The sequence below is a fragment of the Beta vulgaris genome, chromosome 3, assembly GCF_026745355.1.
Source record: "Beta vulgaris subsp. vulgaris cultivar EL10 chromosome 3, EL10.2, whole genome shotgun sequence".
In the NCBI taxonomy this organism is placed as follows: Eukaryota; Viridiplantae; Streptophyta; class Magnoliopsida; order Caryophyllales; family Amaranthaceae; genus Beta; species Beta vulgaris.
Window position 1 is genome coordinate 43,895,238 of NC_079204.1, and position 10,383 is coordinate 43,905,620.

Genomic DNA, 10,383 nt, shown 5'->3' on the forward strand with positions numbered 1-10,383 from the left:
CAAAGTCAACAATGGAGTATGTCAACTCATCTTCCCATTCTTTATCACTAACAATATTGGAGTATGTGAACAAATTTATTTAAATCTACGCCAGCTTATAAATTTAGCCATCCAATTTATTAGTTTTGTCTTTTGCCGAGCAACAACCAATAGAAGGATGAGTCACAAACGAAATAGAAACAAATGATCCACTGAAAAGAAACTTTATTTGACTTAAATACTGAAATTTAACAATCAAATATAACTCAACTTACGATTTGGACTAAAAATTACTGTTGAATAATCTATTCAGTGAATAAATGTATTAATTGCACTTTAAGGAGTGGCTTGCTGATGTATCCCATTTTAATATATTTTTAGGTGCATTTAGATTGCGTTTTAAGAGCGTTTAGGTGCATTCTAGTTCATAATTACTTAAGTTGTGAAATATTCTTTTGCGCTTTTTTGGTGTTACTTGGTAAATTTCAGGTATTGAGAACATAATTGGAGTATGATTGAACAATTTTGAGTATTAGGAGCAAAGATACATTGATAAGGATTGTCACATATATCTTTGTATGCAGATTGGAGTAAAAACGAAGTTGGAATTTAATGACAGTAGTAGAAAATAGGTCAAATGACACAACTAAACTGATGGCCGGATAAGTTAAAGTAAATTGATCTGGTTGGACCCATGGCCAGATTAGTTGTTATTTACTAGTGTGGCTGGCCATTTTAATTCCATCATATTCTATATCCCAATTGATCCGGTGAGCGGTAGGTCCAGATCAGTTGGGCTGGCTCCAAGTTATAAACCTTATCCCCTCGCCTCTCCTCTCTCATAAAGAAACCCCAACCTCTCATTTTCTCCTTACACGCCTCTCTCACCCCCCCAACAAACCCCAACCCTCTCTTATCCCCTCTCTCACCCCCCACTCCTCTTCCCTAACCCAGTTGTCAACTCTCTTCCACTTTGTCGCTTGTCGCCGTTAACCACCCCAAACCCCTCAACCACCATCTTTTCCTCGCTCATCACGCGCGACCCCTTGAACAATAACCAACTAGTCTCGTCTTCTCCTCTCTCTCAGTTTTTGTCGTCGCCGTCTCCTTGCCTCTCTCATCTTTATCGTTGTTGTTTCCTCTCCTATCTCAATGTTTAAGGTTTTTAATTTGTGTTCATTAAAGAGAAAAATTCCTAAAAAATGGTAGGTAGATATAAAGAAGAAGAAGAGTTACTAGTGTTAGAAGTGGCGGTAGTTGAAGACAAGTTGGATGGATCATCGTCATCTTCAAGTGCCAACACTGAAAAACGAGTTGAGGGGTTGCCCATTTTTATGCTTGTTCTACTGAACTGCTCTCTAATTGTAAAAATTTGTTATTTACTTCAATCTTTTCTTCATTCCAGATCTAGGGTTAATTTTTTTCGTTCTTAATTTTCATTTTTATCCCATTTTTGTTTATTATTTCATTTGTAATTTTATTTTTTCTGTAATATAAGAGTTTAGTTTTTTTAATTTGTATAATTTTGTGGTTTAATTTTCTAATTTTTGTTTATGTATGTTAGGGTTCAATTTTTCTAATTTTACTTACTTTGTAATTTGCTATTAATGTAATATAGGGTACAATTAGAGGATTAACATTTTAACCCATTTTTGGGCGGGAAAGTTAGTTGTCTAACTAACTTTAATTCTGTTAGCAACTAACTTTAATTCTATTAGCATTCTGTTATGACATTCCTCTATAAATACTGTACTCTGTCATCATGAGAAGGCATGAATAATAATAAACCCATCCCTGGACTATATCATCTTCTTACTCTCTCTCTCTCTCTATATCTCTCTGAATATTTCTTATGGTTGAATGTTGAATTCTCGAGGTTTCCCCCTCAATCTCCATTATAGGACAACTTCCTGCATTCTACATCATTGATATCAGAGCAATCTCGCTCCTGAACTCAACCAATCAATATAGTTTTCTGACCACAACTCCTCAGTTTTATTGATTGAAGTAATCTGGCGAAGCGAAGAACATTGACTGTAGCTCAATTAAAAACACTAATGGAGTATCGATTGACTGAATTAGAACAAAAAATGGAGAATCAGTCGAATCAATTGGCAGAGGTGATTCAATTGTTGAAAAATAAGGAAAATCAGCCAAATGGACCTGAGCGCGAAGGATCAAATGATCTTCCACATTCTGGAGGTAAATCCTTAGGTTTTGTACCAAAAGTTGAATTTCGTGTGTTTGAAGGATCTAATCCTCGAGTTTGGATTAAGAAATGTATGAAGTATTTCAACTTATGCAAGATTTTAGATCATCAGAAAGTAGATCTTGCTAGCTTGTACTTGATTGGTAAAGCTGAATCTTGGTATAATAGTTACATAGCAGTAAGAAGGCAGGTGGATTGGGAAGATTTTGTAGTAGATTTGTGCTCTAGGTTTAAAGAAGACATAGGCAGTAATGTTGTGGAAGAATTCAACAAATTATCACAATCTGGTACTATTGATGAATATTTGGATGCATTTGAAAACCTGAAAGGATTAATGTTGCTGAGGAATCCTTTACTGCCCGAGGAATACTTCTTGGATAGTTTTGTAGGAGGATTGAGACCTAATCTGAAGCATTTTGTTAGGGCCTTTAAGCTTGCTACTCTAATTGATGTAGTAGAGTATGCTAGACTTCAAAATGCACCTATCCAAGCTACTTCTTCCACCACAAAATATCAACCTAAGCCTATTTCCACTTATAAACCTCTCTCTTTGCCATCTACTACTAAACCTTTGCTTCCAACACCTTCCTTATCAACTCAAACCCAAAGCTCCCATAATACAAGGCCTTATAGGCCAACCAGATACCTTACACCTGCTGAAAGAGCAGATAAACAAGCTAAAGGTCACTGTTATTTTTGTGATGCACCTTATGATAAGGGCCAAAAATGCCAGATACAACAAACTTAGTTGTTTGCTATAGAAATCCCTGGGTTAGATGATGAAGAATATGGTGAAGATGGTGTGGAAGAGACTTTGGAGATGTTTCAGAAGGAGCCTTATATTTCTATTAGTGCTCTATTTGGAAATTCTGGGTACAACACTATGAGAGTTACTGGTTATGTGGGGAAAAAACCACTTCACATTTTAATAGACTCAGGTAGCACTCATAATTTCTTAGATGTGTCATTGGCTATGAAGTTAGGATGCCACATAGTTTCGACACATGTTCAATCTGTTTCTGTGGCTGATGGCAACACTCTCTCATGTCAGTCTATGTGTAAGGGGTTTCATTGGAGGTTGCAGAATACTATGTTTACTACAGACACACTACTTATACCTCTAGGAGGATGTGATATGGTTTTGGGGGTACAGTGGCTTCAGTCCTTGGGTACAGTACAATGGAACTTTCAGATTCTTAGAATGGAGTTTACCTATAAAGGCACTCATCATGTGCTAAGGGGTATGTCTTCTAACAAGATTACTACAGTCAGGGGGGTTGCTGCTCAGAAATTAGTCACTTCATCCACACCTATCCAACTTTTTTTCTTACAGGTATCTACTCCACAACTTGATGACCCTCACTTACCTTCTGATCCTCCATGCTTATCTCACATCAATAGAGTGCCTGCAGCACCTGAACTTTTAACCTTACTAGACAAATATAAAACCCTCTTTGAAGAGCCTACTACCTTACCTCCTAGCAGGCCCTTGTTTGATCATAAAATACCTCTATTGTCAGGAGCTCAACCTGTCAACATCAGACCCTATAGGTACCCTTTAAAACAAAAAGATGTTATAGAAAATGTGGTGCAAGAAATGCTGAATCAAGGAATTATACAAGATAGCTCTAGCCCCTTTGCTAGTCCTGTGGTGTTAGTTGGGAAGAAGGATGGTTCATGGAGGCTATGTGTAGACTACGGGGAACTCAATAGGAGAACTGTGAAAGATAAGTTTCCAATCCCTGTAGTTGAGGAGCTTATAGATGAGTTGGCAGGTGCTGTGGTGTTTAGTAAACTGGATCTGAGATCAGGCTATCACCAGTTAAGAATGTATGTTGATGATGTTCATAAAACTGCCTTCAAGACTCACTCTGGTCATTATGAATTCTTGGTCATGCCTTTTGGCTTGACCAATGCTCCTGCCTCTTTCCAATCTTGGATGAATTGTGTATTTAAACCACTTCTTAGGAAGTGTGTTTTAGTCTTCTTTGATGACATACTAGTCTATAGTACTAGTTTGTCACTTTATTGGCAGCACTTGGAAGCAGTCTTTCAATTGATGCATATTCATCACTTGTTTGCCAAACCTAGTAAATGTGCATTTGCCACATCAAGGGTTGAATATTTGGGGCACTTTATCTCAGCACAAGGTGTGGCCACTGACCCTTCTAAGATTGCAGCAGTTAAGGCTTGGCCAATTCCTACTTCAGTAAAAGAGTTGAGAAGCTTCCTTAGTTTATCTGGGTATTATAGAAAGTTTGTTAGGAACTATGCTCTAATTAGCAAACCTATGACTCAGTTGCTCAAAAAAGGGGACTTTGTATGGAATGACTCAGCTCAAGTAGCATTTGAAGCCTTGAAAGAAGCTCTGGTTACAGCTCCTGTCTTAGCAGTTCCTGACTTCTCCAAAACTTTCATTCTTGAAACAGATGCATCTAATGAAGGCATTGGGGTTGTTCTTATGCAAGACAACCACCCCCTAGCTTTCATCAGTAGGACATTGGGTCCCAAATGGCAGAAGCTTTCTGTTTATGAGAAGGAATTGCTAGCTATAGTCTTTGCTGTCCAGAAATGGGAGCAATATCTCACCGTTCAAACGTTTGTTATTCACACTGATCAAAAGAGCCTTAAGTGGCTTTTACAGTAGAAAATTAGTACCCCTTTCCAGCAATTTTGGCTTTCGAAATTAATGGGCTTTGACTATGAGATATGTTTCAAATCTGGTAAAGAGAACTTGGTGGCTGATGCTTTATCTAGAGTACCAGGTTCTGAGATATTTTGTTTGGCTTTGACTACTAACCAATCCAATCTACCCTCTCTGATTATTGATACATATCAATTAGACCCTACTCTCTTAGCACTCTATCATGCTTTACTAGCCCAGGAAGCTGTGGATGCTAAGTTTTCATTACATGAAGGTCTAGTCAGGAAGTATGGTAAGATTGTGGTTGGCCCTAGTGATCAACTTAAACAACACTTGTTGTCTTGGATGCATTCTTCTTCTGAAGGGGGCCATTCTGGTAGAGATGCTACAACCAGGAGACTCAAGACTTTCTTTACTTGGAAAGGCCTGCATAAGGATGTCAGCTCTTTTGTAAGGAATTGTGTGGTTTGTCAGGCTAGCAAATATGATCCCTCTGCTTACCCAGGCCTACTACAGCCTCTTCCCATTCCTCAGGAAGTTTGGGCTGAAGTATCTACGGATTTTATCACTGGACTTCCTAAATCTCAGGGTAAGGAAGTGATTTATGTAGTAGTTGATAGATTGAGCAAATATGCTCATTTCTTTGCCTTACACCATCCATATTCTGCTATGGAGGTAGCACAAGTGTACTTAGATGGAGTTTTTAAGCTCCATGGTTGGCTTAAGTCTATTGTCAGTGACAAGGATCCACTATTTCTCAGTCAATTCTGGCAAGCTTTGTTCACATTACAAGGCACTCAGCTGTTGTTGTCTTCAGCTTACCACCCCCAGACTAATGGGCAGACTGAAGTCCTAAACAGGTGTTTAGAAGCATATTTGAGGTGTATGACTGGGGACCATCCCAAGGATTGGTTAATGTGGCTTCCATTGGCTGAATGGTGGTATAACACTACCTACCACACTGCTACTAACTTGACACCCTATGAGGTTGTTTATAACCAACCAGCTCTTGTTTATCTTCCCTACCTACCTGGAGAGTCTGCTAATGAAGCAGTTGATAGAACTATGCAGAGGAGGGATGCAATGTTGGTCTCCTTGAAGACTCATTTGGCTAAAGCTTAACATCGGGTGAAGGTCTTGGCTGATAAGAGAAGATCTGAAAGATCTTTCCTCATTGGTGATTGGGTGTGGTTGAAACTTCAACCCTATAGGCAGTCTTCTGTGCAAACTCGAGCAAATCAGAAGCTAGCTCATAAATACTTTGGGCCCTTCGAAGTGGAAGACACTGTAGGCCATGTGGCTTACAAGCTTACTTTTCCCCCTTCTGTAAAGATCCACAATGTCTTCCATGTATCTCAGTTGAAGCCATTTAGGGGCACTTTACCGTCCTCTCCTCATATTCCTTCTTGGTTCCATGGTACTGCTGCTGACCAGGTCCTTCAACCTGTTGCCATCTTGGACAGGAGAGTTGTCCAGCGCCACAATGTAGCTGCAGTTCAGTATTTGATACAGTGGGCAGATCAACCAGCTTCTGAGGCTACTTGGGTCTTTGCTACTACCTTTGAAGCCCAATTCCCTGAATTCCCTCTCTAGACTTGAGGTCAAGTCTTTTATATAGGGAGGCAGTATGATATAGGGTACAATTAGAGGATTAACATTTTAACCCATTTTTGGGCGGGAAAGTTAGTTGTCTAACTAACTTTAATTCTGTTAGCAACTAACTTTAATTCTGTTAGCATTCTGTTATGACGAGATTCCTCTATAAATACTGTACTCTGTCATCATGAGAAGGCATGAATAATAATAAACCCATTCCTGGACTATATCATCTTCTTACTCTCTCTCTCTATATCTCTCTGAATATTTCTTATGGTTCAATGTTGAATTCTCGAGGTTTCCTCCTCAATCTCCATTATAGGACAACTTCCTGCATTCTACATCATAATGGAACTGTAATTTGTTTACAATGTTATTCACCTCAATTTTAGGGTTTTTTTTACTTTTGTTGTAATGGTATAATCTGGCGAAGTTGTTGGCAGCATCATTGTGTTCAATTGTGGAGCCAAATTTTTAAAAGTTCATTATGGGGATTAACTAATCTGGTTTGAGTACAAAATATGATTAGTTAAGGTATTTGTATGCATCAACTTAGTGGCACAAATATCTTAATTTGTCTGATTTTGTACCTAAATGGGATCAGTTAATATTTAACTAATCCGGTTCAAAATCGGATCAGCTAACTTTTCCTAGCAGCTCTGCCCCACTCGTTTTGGTCCATTTTTGGATCAATAAGGCCTCTTTTGACCGGATCTTGAAAGGAATATGAAAATTGAGGCATGTCTATTTTTGTCCATAACTTATGACACGATAATTATAATCGATAATTCGAGCGACATTCGAAAGTAGACTTAATAAGTTTTTCAATTATAGGTTGAACGGTCCAAGGAAAGTCAAAATGGGCTTAACTGATTTGAAAATGACTATATTAGTTGGGCTCAGAGTTGTTGTAGATAGTTGACCGATCCGGTTAACCATTGGATCAATTATTTAGGTTAACTAATATGATTTTAGTGTTCAACCAGATCAATAAATCCCTTTTAGATTTAAAAAAAAAATCCCACATCACAAAGTCGGGAAGTGAAGAGAGGACAAAAATACTCCACAAGCTGAACACAAAAAAAAAGCCACAATATTGTCAAACTAGCGAATTTCTAGAAATTAAATCAATGAGCTAAATATAATATAATTACTTGAATCAACCATGAATAAATAAAATACAAAAATTACAGTAAATAATAATCTTGAAATTACATATGAACTAAAAAAAAAACAAATCATAACAAATTACAACCATGAAATATCAGAGAACAAATTACAATTCTAGACCAAACATGAAAGCGAAATTTGGTAGAACCAACCTTTTAAAAATCGCTTTTTGTGAGAAACAACTTTTCAAAAGTTTTCTGGCAACTAAGACCTTAAACGAAATATTTTTTGTCGGAACCGGCCTTACTCTACTTTCTGACGTTGACCACAAGTGTGCAGCATGTGGTAGTTTTTTTTCTCTATTTTCTTCTCTTTTCCTCCAATTTCCCCTAAAATCTTTCTCTCTCCTCCTACCCAGTTCACTCTTTCTTCTTCTCTCTTCAATTATGGCAGGGAACATAATTAAATCCCTACTCTAAAAAGCTAAACACTTTTACAGTTGAATTCAATTGAATTCCAGAGAACTCAACTACCCGTAACAGCAGGTAATTTATTTTCCTATTCTTTCATATTTTTTTCATTTAAACATTTCCTGGATTAAGGGGTACTTTTTACTGCCATGGTGACTTGGAACAGAGCTTTGCATCATCTTCACAAGCAAAAGAGAAGGGGACCAAATACATTGTAGTACAAAAACTCAGGTGTATCCAAAATTGTTTTTTCGTTCCTATCTAATAAATCGAATTTTTGGATTTTTTTTGCTTACTTTATTCAATGTAAAAAAGCCCAAATTTGATATTAGTTAAGTAAATAATCTTCATTAAAGTGATTAGTTGGTAAATTTACTGTTTATTTCATGATTAAACTAAACTAGTTGTGTAGTTGTCAATTGATGCATAAACCGTAAATTATTGTTGCTTGAACATATTTTTCTTGTTTGCTTTGTTGCATCAGGTTTCAATGGTAGGATAAATATATATGAGAATTGGTATAAATTACTGAAGTCTGCTAACATTAGGTTGTATTATTGTGGTGAATTTGTGACAAAGAAGGGGAAAACAATATATGAGAAGTGAAATGAGGGTAGGAGTGGTATAGCTTTGCATCCAAATGTGGATAAGGTGTTTTTTTTTGTGTTTGTGTATTGGATTAAGCACGAACTGAAATATGCTAAGGTTGGGGAAATATGGTTTAGGAAAAGGGGGTGTAGCTTGTTTAATAATACAGAACAAATAAGGAATGATGGTGACATATTAGAATTTTTGGAAGCACCTGAGAAGGATGGGTGGTACAATTTGTACTTGGTGCATGGAAATGAGAGGGAGTCAGAGAATCATAATCTAGCTGGGGCGGGTATTTTTGTAGGTTGCAACTAGAGCTGGCCATGGGCCGGGCTGGCACGAGGGCCGGCACGGCACGGCACGATTTGTGCCCGGCCCAGCACGAGCACGCTATGAGCACGGCACGGCACGCCGGCACGAGTGGTGGGCCGTGGGCCATGCATGAACAACATTCTAAAAGTTTGGCACGAACCCGGCACGAGCACGACGGGTCGGCCCATAAGTTGGCACGCTTATTTTGACTAAAATTTCATATATACATTAAAATTTGTATAAGGCACGATGGCATGGCACGTGGGCCGGGTCGTGCACGGGCCTTAGATTTTACAACTTGGCACGAGCCCGGCACGACACGAGCATTTCTTGGCCCGTTTTGGCACGGCACATTGTGGCACGAGGCACGCGGACTTGGCACGTGGGCCGTCCCGGCACGACCCGTGGCCACCTCTAGTTGCAACAAAGGGAGGTATTTTCATGACTCAACAAACAACCGGGGGGGGGGGACAGGAAAACACAATCAACAAAGACACCCCAAACCCTAGATCTGGAAATGTGAATGAGGACTAAACACCTTTTTCTTCCCAAAACTCTCTTCAAACACCACTCCAACCTACTGAAACATCCCTTCTAAACCCCTAATAAAAGACCCAAACTGCCCACCATCTCAACCAAAAAGAAAAAGGCCTAACGAGGTTGAACACCCTGCCATTTTACCCTCTCACTAGTAGAATAATTACTTATTATTGCGACTATATTGCTGCGATTTTACTTATACGCAGTAATAAACTACGTCAAAAGAAAAGAATAAATCGATAATAAACTTATTGCTGCAGTTCCCAACCAAAATCGCAGCAATAGATGTTAACGGGACAATTTTTCAAATTTAATTGACTACTTTGACTAGCTATATTGCTGTGGTTTTTTAAAGAAAACGCAGCAATATATTAAAGTATTAATATTTTAATGTATTTTTGCGGTTTCTATAAAAATCCGCAGCATATATAATGTTGTTCAAGATCGCACCCGTCTCACTAAACCCTCAAAAAACGCGTCTCTCTCTCCTCTCACCCTCCTCTCACGCCTCTCTCTCTCTCCTCTCACTCTCCTCTCCTCTCCTCTCCTCTCCTCTCACGCATCTCTCTCTCTCCTCTCACTCTCAATTCTTCACCTTTCCTCTCCTCTTAATTCTTTGCATAATGCTCTAACCACCCAACGACAACGGAGAATATGCGCAGGCGAAACCACATCAGTTTCACGCCTCCGTCGTCGTCGTTCCGATGAAACCACATTGTTCCAATTCGTTCTGAGGAAACCACATCGTTCCAGAATTTTGCAGCGTTCCAGTTTCACGCCTCCGTCGTTGTCGTCGTTCGTTCTTCGATTGTGTGGCAGTCGACAGTTGTTGTTTTGTAATTGTTGTAATTGTTGTTTTTTTTGTAATTGTTGTTATTATAATATTTTTGTAATTATTTGTGTAGGAAATTACTATTGAGTTATATGATTGT